Genomic DNA, 12,724 nt, shown 5'->3' with positions numbered 1-12,724 from the left:
ATACGCTAATTTGGCTAGACTCACCGGAGACCAGAAATGTAAAGCATAATTCCAGTACGAGTCAGGGGAGACTTCCGCGTTTAGCGATAGTCACAACACAAGATGTGCAACGTCAAATATAGGGATCGTAGTTGATCCGTACAGACCAGGCAACATGGTTTGAAACGCACGTGATTCTAGGATTAATTGCAAAGTTGTCCTTTCAAGCGATTTTAAACTATACGAGCACAAAGCGACGTGAAAGAGAACTCAATTTGGAAGTCACACGCTGTTTTCTATGTGCACACACAGAGTCACGCAGACAGCACATGAACACCAAATTCCATTCTCTTCCACGTCTATTTATTTTTGAACGGACACATACATGCAAAATTAAATCAAAATGCCCGTCTTGGCGAGCATCCTTGTAAACACATTCGCTTATGGCTTACGTGAATGTAAACAATTGAGATGCGTATCATTATACTGGATCAATGCATTAGCTCTTAAAGTGACAGCAGCCTAAAAAACCTGCTGCCGTCTGTCATTAATGTTAATCAAATAACAAACTACAAAGAGAAAATCACATTTGTAGCTTTAACAAAGATTAATTTTATTTAATTTATACAGTGAAGAATATGCAGTGTTATTTTACATCTGATTATTCAATTTCTCTACCTGAATACTGTTAGACTTAACTGAAAAAAACTTTTAAAATGTAAAAACTTAATAAAAACAAACATTAACCAAAAAAAACAAAGTTGTCCGCACACTGAAAGACATGCAATTAGACCAAATCAAGGGTCTATCACAAAAATGACTTTAATTAGACATCTACAAAGTGAAAAAAATTGCAAAAAAGTGACAAGTGTCTTAAAAACAGACCGCAGAGCAGACGTTTCAGCTCATGCTTTTTAGTCTTAAGTACTGAACAAAGCATGAGCTGAAACGTCTGCTCTTTGGTCTGTTTTTAAGACACTTTTTTTGCACTTTTTTTCACTTTGTAGATGTCTAATTAAAGTCATTTTTGTGATGGTCCCTTGATTTGGTATAATTGCATGTCTTTCAGTGTGTGGACAACTTTGGTTTTTTGGTTGATCAAACTCTTCTTGATTTACGCACCTGAGAACGGACTGGTTATCTTTTGGAGTGCATACAACATCAACTTTGATGCATAAAAACAAACTTTAAAAATGTTATACATTTTAAGTTATTTATTTGTTTATTGTTAAACAACTGCTTAACTGAATGTTTTTTTTTATAAACTTGCTTACTTTGATAATAATATGTGACCCTAGACCACAAAACCAGTCATATATTTGTAGCAATAGCCAACAATACATTATATCGGTCAAAATTATCGATTTTTCTTTTATGCCAAAAATCATTAGGATATTAAGTAAAGATCATGTTCCATGAAGATATTTTGTAAATATATCCAAAATGTATTTTTGTGAGTGGATATGCATTGCTAAGGACTTCATTTGGACATATTTAAAGGTGATTTTCTCAAAATTTTGATTTATTTTGCACCCTGATATTCCAGATTTTCAAATAGTTGTGTCTCGGCCAAATATTGTCCTAACAAACCATACATCAATGGAAAGCTTATTTATTCAGCTTTCAGATGATGTATAAATCTCAATTTCAAAAAATTGACTGGTTTTGTGGTTCAGGGTCATATATAATATATATATATATATATATATATATATATATATATATATATAAAAAAAGTTTATTATTGTTAAATTTATTTAGGGCTAATAATATTTAACAATTTCTCAAATTGTGGTGTTGTGGAATTTGGTATATTCGGTTTTGTGAGGTTTTTTTTAGTGTGATGGTGTTTGACTTCATGCTTCTCACTGATAATAGACACGGCTTCCTACAAACATGAATGTGAACAAAGTGTTTGCAATAAATCTGATGATACTTTTACATATAAAACACTCTAAAACTGCTGGCTGGGTTGTTTCAACCCAAATTTGGGTCAAAAATGGACAAACCCAACCGTTGGGTTAAATTTTTTAATTAAATTTTGAACCCAACGGTTGGGTTTGTCCATATTTTAGCTAAATTTGGGTTTAAACAACCCAACATTTTTAAAGTGTGAGGAAACAGGGCAAAGGCCGTTGATTTCACACTGTTTAACAGCGAATAACAACCACAACTTAAATCAGTTGATGTGAACTAATCTGATGAAACATTGAAAACAGAGTGGCAGTACTGTCGCAACCCCTAAATTCATTTAGTTTGAAAAACAAGCATTTAGTGAACAAAGAACAATGCTTGACAGACATTGATTTGTAAAACTTGTTTTTAAAAAAAGTAACTGTAGCAGCTGCGGTTTCGATGCACGCGGTAGCGATCTGTGAAAGAGTCAAACTTTGGTAGGCTTGACGTTCTAACCAGCTTTCACCCATTATGACACGCTTCCTTTTTTTCTCCATCCAACGTATGCAATTAATTTTCTTCAAAACATTGTATTGTGTTACTAACAAAACCAGAGGATCCATCCAAAGACCATAAAAACATCTGTTGAGTTCATCAATCAGGAAAGAATGACCAATACTTGGGTTTACATAAAACAGCATCTGAATTGTTCAGCTCTTTATTTACAACAGCTGTTTGCATTACTTGAAGAATGCGCTTGAACCATCCTCGTATTCACTAAATATACTGTAAGACGAAGTACAGAATTCCTGCTATTATGCCAATCATTAAACGCAGGACCTTCCCCTTCCAAAGACCTCACGAATGTATAATATTTTCCACTGCTTTGATTTTTTTACCCCTCCCGGTGATAATCTTAATTCCTGTTTGACCGCAGATAGATTCTAATAGGAAATGATGCCTATGAAGAGTAAAACACACAGGACGTGGCTGTTTGTGTTGGTCTGTCTCCCAGCAGAGTTTAGTAGTTCACATTACCCCTGACCACAGAGCACAGCAAAGTGAGTTAGCTGCTTCTAGAAGTGGCAAAGGCACTTTTGTGCGGTTCATTCATATCTGTTGTAGCCTTGTTGAGGTAAACCCTATTTCATAGTGTGTCGCCATTATAAACCTATTTGATCGAGTGAACATAAATCACGTGCAGTCAATAAAAACATCAACATGTGAGAGAACATATGCCTGGAATCGCTTGTTTTCCGTGTGCCAGGTGTTAATTCGAGAATAACTGCTAATTTGGACATGATTCAAAACAACTCTTGAAACGATTCACTAGAATGATGCAATCTTTCCAACAGAAGCAGATCGACATATGCTCACGGAAATCATAAGCTGCAGATTTTCAAAATCAACAGTTTGTTGTAGCACTACTAAAAATATTTCATTTGCATACATATTCCAACTCCATGTGATTTACATCACTCGTACACAAAACTCACAACGGGCTGTTAGCAAACATCCCACACGGGGAAAATACAAACCGAGGAAATGCTATTGTTTAGCGTGCAGGATGTCAGTCAGACTAGAATATGCTCCGACTTTTTGATCCTTTTCAAAGAAACAACTCGGAACGAACACGTCGAAGCCGGCCAACAGAAAGTTAGCGACTCAAATATGAAGCGATTTAAAATGCCATTGATAAGCTGAGTGAAGAGATATCTTATCTGAGGCATACATGGGCCATATGGTGCCACGGCTGCTGCCGCCTGTTGCTGGCATAACAAAAGCCCGGCCTGGACAGCGAATGACGGGCACAGCATTAGCCTGGATTCCCTGCGCAGTAAACCCCAAGAGCAAACGTTCATATTTGCTTCTTTTTTTTTTCTTCTTCTTCTTCTTACAGGTGCAGAAAGGGTCTAAACCAGATGTCTGCTTGAGCACAAAACTGTTTGCCTTCTACAATTCAGCAACCTCACACACACACACACACACACACTCCTCCCCGGTTCAGCAACAGGAAAAACAATAGGTTCTCTCTGTGCGCTCCCATTCCCCCACAATCCTCCATTCCCAGAGGTAACCCAATCCACTATGTCTGAGCAATGCACCTATTCTCTTCTCATTTCACAACTGAAAGACCGCTTTCTTCCTGAGCCACGCCGGAGAGCACCACTGAAACAGAAAGTATTGAAATTAATGTTTTTCCCTCCTGATTCAAATTCATTATTTATGGTCAGTGACATGCGATTTTCCTTAAAAGTGATAGTAGCTTGCAAGGGCAATTCGGTACTACTTTTGCAAGCTAAAAAAAACAGTAGTTTAATAACTCATTTAGAGTTTTTGTCGGTCGTGTTCTGATCAATAAATAACTATTTAAACCACCATTATGTGTAATGTGCATTTTATAAATTAGAGAGGCTGTAATTTGAGCACTGGAATCCATCTATCAATGCTTCGAACCGCATTTAAAGTTCAAGACAATCCTCATTCATAAATGATAATAAGCACATACCTTACACTCGAGCAACCCTCTTAACACAAATTAGCAATATACTAACAAACAGCCAACTAAAGTAAGCTTTTAAATTATTATACAGTTTATGGTTTCCCTTTTTAAGACTACTCTGATAAGCGTCTTCTGTATTCAGAGTCAGATGTCTGATGGGTTCAGTCAGTGTGAGACAATGTTGCATTCTCTGACTTGAAAATGTCAAGCAAGCGTGCGTTCAACAGGTCTATGCGCGCACAAAGCACTTATTGCCATGCCTGTTTTACACAGCTAGCAGATTTGCTTCTCATCACTGTGATACTGTATGTCAGAGGTCACATCTGATAGAAGTCAATCTGTTTACTGTATGTAGTACATGATAATGGCCCAGTTAGAGGACACAAACAACACATTGTGTCGCTCGGACCCTTCTTTATAAAAGGGCCAATGTGAAATATAAGACAATAATTAACTGCAAGAAAAGAGGTCTTTTCCCAAAACACACAATAGAGGAACTTGTTTCCCTGTTAAAGTCCGGCAAGGGGCAAGAGTTTTAAAGCTTTTGCATTAAAAAGACAAAGTGAAACAGTTAATGTATGTCCGTATGGTACGCTGTAAGAAGTGCAAATGTGCTATTTCCACCTTCACAGCAATAATCAAATTGTTTCCAGTCATTTCAACTCAATTTTGTAAGTATGTGAACTCAAATTTCATCAAATATGACATTGCAAGACTGATCCTACTTAATTTAAAGCAACAATTTTAGTAGGTTGACAGTGTGATCTGACCCAGTTCGTTTGATTCAGTCATATTACATATTATTGACTTGAACAAAATCAAGTGCATTTTTAGTCTAAAAAGCATATTTAAGGATGTTGTTATATTTTATTTACTCAAATAAGTACTTAGTAATATTAATTAACAACATGTATTTACAATAAGGTTACAATTTACAGTTATTACTATAGTGAGTACAGTAATGTCACCTCAAAGTACTTTATTTTACAGTGTCATGTTTCATAGGTAGTTACTATAGTAATAACTATAGCATAGTAAGTAAGTACTATAGTAAGTACATGTAGTTACTTAAATGTATAATTACAGTGTAACAAAGACACCTCAAAATAAAGCAAATTCTTCCAGCTAAAATATATTATACACAGTTAAAATAATCAATTTGTTTCCATCAAATCGTAGTCATTTCAACTCAATTTTGTAAGTATGTGAACTCAAATTTCATCAAATATGACATTGCAAGTGGTCAAAAAAGGCTGAGACTGACTGACTAGTTCGTTTAATTCAGTCATATTCATATTATTGACTTGAATAAAATCAAGTACATTTTTAGTCTAAAAAGCATATTTAAGGATGTTGTTATATTTTATTTACTCAAATAAGCACTGAGTAATATTAATTAACTACATGTACTTACTAAAAGGTTACAATTTAGAGTTATTACTATAGTGAGTACAGTAATGTCACCTCAAAGTACTTTATTTTACAGTGTCATGTTTTACAGGTAGTTAATATAGTAACAACTATAGTATAGTAAGTAAGTACTATAGTAAGTACATGTAGTTACTTAAATGTATAATTACAGTGTAACAAAGACACCTCAAAATAAAGCAAATTCTTCCAGCTAAAATATATTAAACACAGTTAAAAACTGTGTAATAAATCATTATGAGCTCCAATTTAAAGGTTTCATAAGCTTTGTGATGAAAGAAATGACTAATAGCTTTATTATAATAGTGATAACAGAAAGGGAGTGATCATAATTAGCTTGATTGTACAGAATTAATACTGAAAAGTGAAACTCGCTTTTATTTTTGAGTTTAAGCAGCTGGAGATGTGATTTCATAATTAATGAAGGCACAAAAGGACAGTGAAACTGTTGAAAACGTCAAACATTATAGAATAATAACGTGTAAGGAGAAAGTGTGGAGTTGGTAAAGCTAGTAGTCATTGATGAATTGCTAGGCTAAGCTATGCGCTGTTACTATCGTTCATAGTTTCGTTCCTTGTGATGAAACAGCGTTTCTGAACAAGATACTTTAAAACAAACACATTGTAACTGACACACTATGTTTTAACTGGCATTATCGTTTATAAAGTCTAAACACACAACACGCCGAGGAACGACATTACTCCATAAGGAACAGGGCGGGCAATCCCAACAAAGGAAATGACAGAGGAAAAGCAGCCAGATTCTCCATGTAATCTTTCTGAAACAAGCTGAAAACAACTGCTACAATTGTATACAGCAGATTTGGACAAACTTTGAAACTGCACAGCAGTGAGGTAAAGTTTCTCAAGAGTAACTGTGAAGTTAAGAGCGAGTACACAGGGTTGCTGTTGTTGTTGTTATTAAAATAAAATACGCACATATTAAAGCTTAAGGATGTGATGCATTTTCCCTGTGGTTATGTGCGTATTTAACATGCATGGTAATACAAGATGCCAAGAGTCCACGTAAGTCAAATACATAAAGAGAAGAAAAGTCAAATGTGTACTTACGGGTGAGATCTGAACAGAAGTTGGAGAATAAACGCCAAAGATACGCGAGCAACAAGTCTCTCCTCGATATATTTGTGCACCGCTCCGAAATGTGCAGCGTAGCCAACTATGGAGGAGAAAACAGCAACATTTGGATCCGTCATCTTGTCCAAAATTCTTTTCATGCAATAATCAATGTCCAAAAACGTTGCCCCAAAACGACGCGTATTGTTTCTGGTGTAAATGTACAGGACTTACTGCAGAGCACGAGCGCGCAAGGTCAGCTTCTTTAGCAAAAATGTGAAAAATGTCAAAGATTTTCGTGCTATGTCAGACTGAGTCAGTGGACAAAGTGAAAGCACCCTGTTGCTGCAGCGTCGAACTAAAATCCCATTGAAAAGATACTTTGAGCCCGACCCCTCTTGTAACATGCCTATCAATAGTCATATAATCACGCAACACAGTTTGTATTTGCTCGTCTGCTTTAACTTAATCCATACAATCATTTGACCTGAAGCCATTAAGGGCTAATTACCTTAAAACTTACCTTAACGTCCGCTTTATTTATATCAAAATTTAAGTTCGGCCCCTTTGTGTTGTTCTAGTGTGGGTTTGTATAGTTTTTTGCAAACTGTGTAAAGTTATTCTTATGTTTTGGGGCCGGCCGGGAATGTGAACGTGAATCTCCGCCGCACCGATAGAGATGCGAAGAATGCTCGGAATGAGAGCAGGAATGAAATGAACGCGAGCGTCGAGTTTGCAGCAGGGCGGAGCGAGAGGGTGGCGTCATCCCGCAGCTTCTCCCACATCCATGGGGATGACCTCACAGGACACGTCCAAGCCCTCCTCCAATGGGAGACAGCACTGGCTTGTTTATACTTTCTAGCCCACTTGTTTGCAACGTATCGATTCAGATCTATGTAAAAACACTACTTTCGAGGTTTAATGGTTCAGTATATATATATATATATATATATATATATATATATATATATATATATATATATATATATATATATATATATATATATATATATATATATATATATTAAATAATAACATTATTTACAAAATAATATAAAATTAAAATATATATTTTTGTAATGTGCAACGTTTATAATATTTGTCAAAGTGCTTGGAATATCAAAAAGTTTAAATTTAAATTTTGATATTTGATATTTTGTTATTATTTATCAATGTAAATGGCATATATATATATATATATATATATATATATATATATATATATATATATATATATATATATATATATATATATATATATATATATATATATGCCATTTACATTTATATATATATATATATATATATATATATATATATATGTGTGTGTGTGTGTGTGTGTGTGTGTGTGTGTGTGTGTGTGTGTGCTATTTAAATTGATAAATAATAACGTTATTTATAAAATAATATAAAATTAAAATATATTATTGTAATGTGCAACATTTATACTATTTGTCAAAGTGCTTGGAATATCAAAAAGACTAAAATTTATTTTAATTTGATATTATGTTATTATTTATCAATTTAAATAGCATATATATATATATATATATATATATATATATATATATATATATATATATATATATATATATATATATATATATATATATATATATATACGTGGGTGTGAGCAAAAACACAGCATTTTTGTGTGTGTCCCTTTAAATGCAAATGAGGGCAATTATCAATTTAAATAGCATATATATATATATATATATATATAGATCTATATATATATGTGTGGGTGTGAGCAAAAACACAGCATTTTTGTGTGTCCTTTTAAATGCAAATGAGGGCGGAGCTTTAACAGCTCAACAACAACAAAGCTGGAGAATCTCACGCAGCCAAAATGAGGATTGTCAGTAACGGTGTTCAGCCTTACATTGTTCAAACCGGAGTCGACACTGATGGAGAGACTCAGGAAGAAGTTACAACTTTTAGAATGAAACTTAACGTTTCTGAACGGTTAGTGGATACATCCTAGTTGCTGTGGAGTTGATTCAACTCATCGACTAGCATGTGCCGTCATGTTCATCTTTTTTCGTTGAATTGACCCTCGTTTGTGAAGCAGTCTGGCGTAAAATGACGGCATGTCAACAACACTCTACTACAACAACTCTTCCTCTTCTCTGAAGCAGCCCAACATGGCCACACCCCCTTTGTTGTGTGTTCTCGGGGGCAGATGTACATAATGAACATGACGAACATGACGACACATGCTAGTCGATGAGTTGAATCAACTCCACAGCAACTACATAAATTTATCCACTAACCATTCAGAAACGTCTAAAAGTTGTAACTTCTCCCTGAGTCTCTCCATCAGTGTCGACTCCGGTTTGAACAATGTAAGGCTGAACACCGTTACTGACAATCCTCATTTTGGCTGTGTGAGATTCTCCAGCTTTGTTGTTGTTGAGCTGTTAAAGCTCCGCCCTCTTCTGGAAAGGGGGCCGGGAGCAGCAGCTCATTTGCATTTAAAGGGACACACAAAAACACTGTGTTTTTGCTCACACCCACAGGGGCAAATTTGACAAGCTATAATAAATGATCTGTGGGGGATTCTGAGCTGAAACTTCACAGACACATTCTGGGGACACCAGAGACATCTTGTAAAAGGGGCATAATAGGTGCCCTTTAATTTATTTTCTCTCTTTTTTTCTCTCGTACTTACCCTAAACTACTGAATGTTAGTGCATCACAGTTTCCACATAAATAAGAAGCAGCAAGAACTGTTTTCAACACAGAAATGTTTCTTGAGAAGCAAATCAGAATATTAGAATGATACCTGAAGGATCATGTGACACCGGAGTTATAAATTACTATCTATTAAAAATACAAAATTTATTTCACAATAAATGCAAGAGACTTCTTTCAAATGAAATTGATTATTCCAAACATTTGACCAGTAGAGTATATTTGGGATTGGGAGACCAAACATAATAGTAATTTTCTTTCAAAATGTTCATGTGACTGATGCCTTTTTAAGCGTCACCGTGCATGTCTAAATCCTTGACGGCAATGCATTAGTATAGGCACCTGAAAACCTTGTAGAAGGTACAACCTACATACTGTATGATAGCCTCCTCGAAGCCCCTAAAGTTTAATTACTAGTGAATAATGACTTTTGCTTAAGTGCAGTGCTTCCCTTTCCCCTGCTATATCTGTAATATCAGCGTCACGTCTGCTTTCCAAGGCTTTCTTATCTTATCTGCCGCTTCTCATCTTCGCGAATGGTGTCTGTTCCCTCAATACCAAACTATTAAGCATCAAAAGGGAAGGCTTATCTATGCAAATACAGCTAGCCCTGGAGGAGCCAGTCTGCCCCTTCGGCTACAGGCGCAGAGCTCCAACACCTGAGTGCAGTGATTCATTCACCGTCATGGGTCATCTGCCAGAAGGGTTTCACAAGCTCCTTGTTAAACATTAGCTCTGTGTATCCAGGAAGCCTCAGCGAAGGATCCCGGTATAATAGAGGACTGTAAATGGCTTCATAGCCTTACATCAGAGCCTGTTTTCATTGCCTTATCTAAGAGCCGAGCTGCCCTAACAGATTGGATTGGTGGAAAGCAGCCATATGAAAATCCCTCCGTGTCTGCGAACCCAGGTGGAAATGTCGTTCGCGAAGAACAACGCCAAAGCAAATGGTTGCCGTTAAACACGGAGGGTATACTGTAAATCTCTGTGCCGGCGTTCTTAGCCAGCAACATTAAAGGCCACATCTGAGGAACAAGTACATCAGTCAATAATGCATTTACAGATTTTTGGCAACACAAAATCCAAGTAAATCGATGCCACTATTGGCTAAAGTAGCTCTCGCCGTAGTGCAGAACGTGGATCTGCTCGTGTCGTGGCCAATTTAAGAAACACGCACACAGCCTGTAAATGTATGGATGAGATGACATTTTTCATGATGGCATGGTAGAGGTGCACACAGATAAAATGATAAAGTGGCTCATTTGAGAAACCAATAAGCACTCCAGCTTCATGCAGCATTCTGCACTCTGATTCAATCAATTTCATACAAGGTACAATTGAGCAATATTCTCGCAATCCCTACGAATGCCCGAGGCTGATCATTCAACCGCAGTTTGATGTATTGCAAACAATATGAGAACTTACACAATTTGGTGGAGCCGTGGCCTAGTTGTGAAACTGCGTTATGCATGTGATGACTCACTGTAGTATCTTGAGTTTGTAAACTTGCATCCGAATGACGTTCGTTATGAAAAGACAGGATTATACAGTAACCCCCACCAAAGAATGTTATTAGATAAACCGTTATTTAATAACCCCATCCAATATTTTGATACATGCATGCACCGGTTCCCTCAGACATCACGCAGAGAACAAAAGAGGGAGCTGGGGACAAATCAGAGGCCTAAAACACGCTCTCAGGTGTCTACTTCCATGTGTCACACACACATACAGCCCTCTCCATATGCTCAAACAGCCAGCGCACACAAACAGAGCTCACCTGAATTAACACTGGGTGTGGCTACAGAACAAAGCGCCTGATGCACAGGAAACCTGAGAGCAGCTGTGTCAGAGAGGTGCTGCTGGTAAAGAAGAGGAAATAACCTGCTAAACTCAGGAGGGGGGGATAGTTTCTGACGAAGTCTTGTTTTTTCTGTAAAACTCTGCACCATATTGCTAGTCACTATATGCAGTTTCTGAGGAGTTTTTTTTTTTTTCCGCACATTTAGCAGTTTCTATAAGGTGTTCTCTTAGTCTCTGCTCAGAAAAAATATATATATTTTATTTATTTATTTTATTTGACTTATTTTAACTGTATTTTGAGTTCAGGGTTGATCCTGAACTTACTTTTAAGCCCCATATTGATTATATAGTTAATAGAATATACAGTTGTTTGCGTTTACTTTATCATTTAATCAGTAACATGCCAAGTTAGGAAAAGAATTATTTCTCAGGTAATATTACCTCTTATAGATTATGCTGATATCATATATCAAAATACCTCTGATACTTATTTGAAGTATATTTTATATGTGATATGATGTAATTTTGTTGTGGGTGTGAGGGTCTAGTTGAGCATGTTTGTTTGTTTGTTTGCTTTTTTTGAATATCTGTATGTTTGATATGGTTGTTTCTTGTTTAGGACCCCCTCGAAAATGAGATGTCTTTCTGTTATGTACATTTACGTGCACATTAAAAGTTTGATTTTCAGTCAAACTACAGCTATAATTCATCTTTTGTGCTTTAGTATGAATAAAATCTCACGTATGATATCGTGCACTCGCTCTGAAACTGGTATTCCCAAACTTTTTTTTTTTTTTTTTATCAGCTGACCTGAGATGACTGAGATTGGAAGTGAATATTTAAATAATTCACACACACGCGCACACACACATTGGTTTTCTATGTTTTATGGGGACATTCCATAGACATAATGATTTTTGTACAAACTATATATTCTATCATGCAATCCTTAAACAAAACCCTCACAGAAAACTTTCTGCATTTTTAGATAAAAAAAAAAAAAAAAAAAATCTGATTCTGATTCTGACATCATTCTGTGTGATCTGAGTTTAAATCTAGATTAAAGACGCATCTCTTTAGCCAAGAATTCACATAATGCATCTCATACCAGATGCACATGACTATCTTTGCTTAATGTTATGAACAGCAGCTACGCTAATTATTCTCCATTTGCTTTTCTTTTTTACCCTTGGGACACCCGGACATCAGCTTCAGTTTGGATCCAGCCTCTTAAGAAGACCTCAGATGACCAACACCTATGAAGAGACGGCGCCAACTCCTGTGAGGACTTCAGAAGACGCAATCATCTGGATCAACATGCACATTGCACAATTTCTATATCCT

The 12,724-nt window shown here is 36.0% G+C and overlaps 1 protein-coding gene across 7 annotated transcripts in view; it reads right to left on the bottom strand.

The window, feature by feature from the left end:
• The window catches only part of tead1b (TEA domain family member 1b), an 81,811-nt gene extending 74,212 nt beyond the window's left edge, over window positions 1-7,599 (bottom strand). For 5 of the 7 annotated variants that reach the window (XM_067400162.1, XM_067400159.1, XM_067400164.1 and 2 more), the window contains exons 1-2: window positions 7,404-7,599; window positions 6,878-6,983 (exon numbers count right to left, since the gene is read on the bottom strand). The gene's annotated coding sequence lies outside the window, so the exon portion shown is untranslated. Of the gene's footprint in view, window positions 1-6,877; window positions 6,984-7,114; window positions 7,233-7,391 lie in introns of those variants that run through there. The other 2 variants (XM_067400160.1, XM_067400163.1) reach the window with 2 other exon arrangements.
• Between the last annotated feature and the right edge of the window lie 5,125 nt (window positions 7,600-12,724).

This window comes from Chanodichthys erythropterus, chromosome 11, assembly GCF_024489055.1.
Source record: "Chanodichthys erythropterus isolate Z2021 chromosome 11, ASM2448905v1, whole genome shotgun sequence".
Taxonomy (NCBI): domain Eukaryota; kingdom Metazoa; phylum Chordata; class Actinopteri; order Cypriniformes; family Xenocyprididae; genus Chanodichthys; species Chanodichthys erythropterus.
The sequence above is the reverse complement of the archived record's forward strand: the minus strand, read 5'-3'. Positions and strand labels throughout refer to the sequence as shown.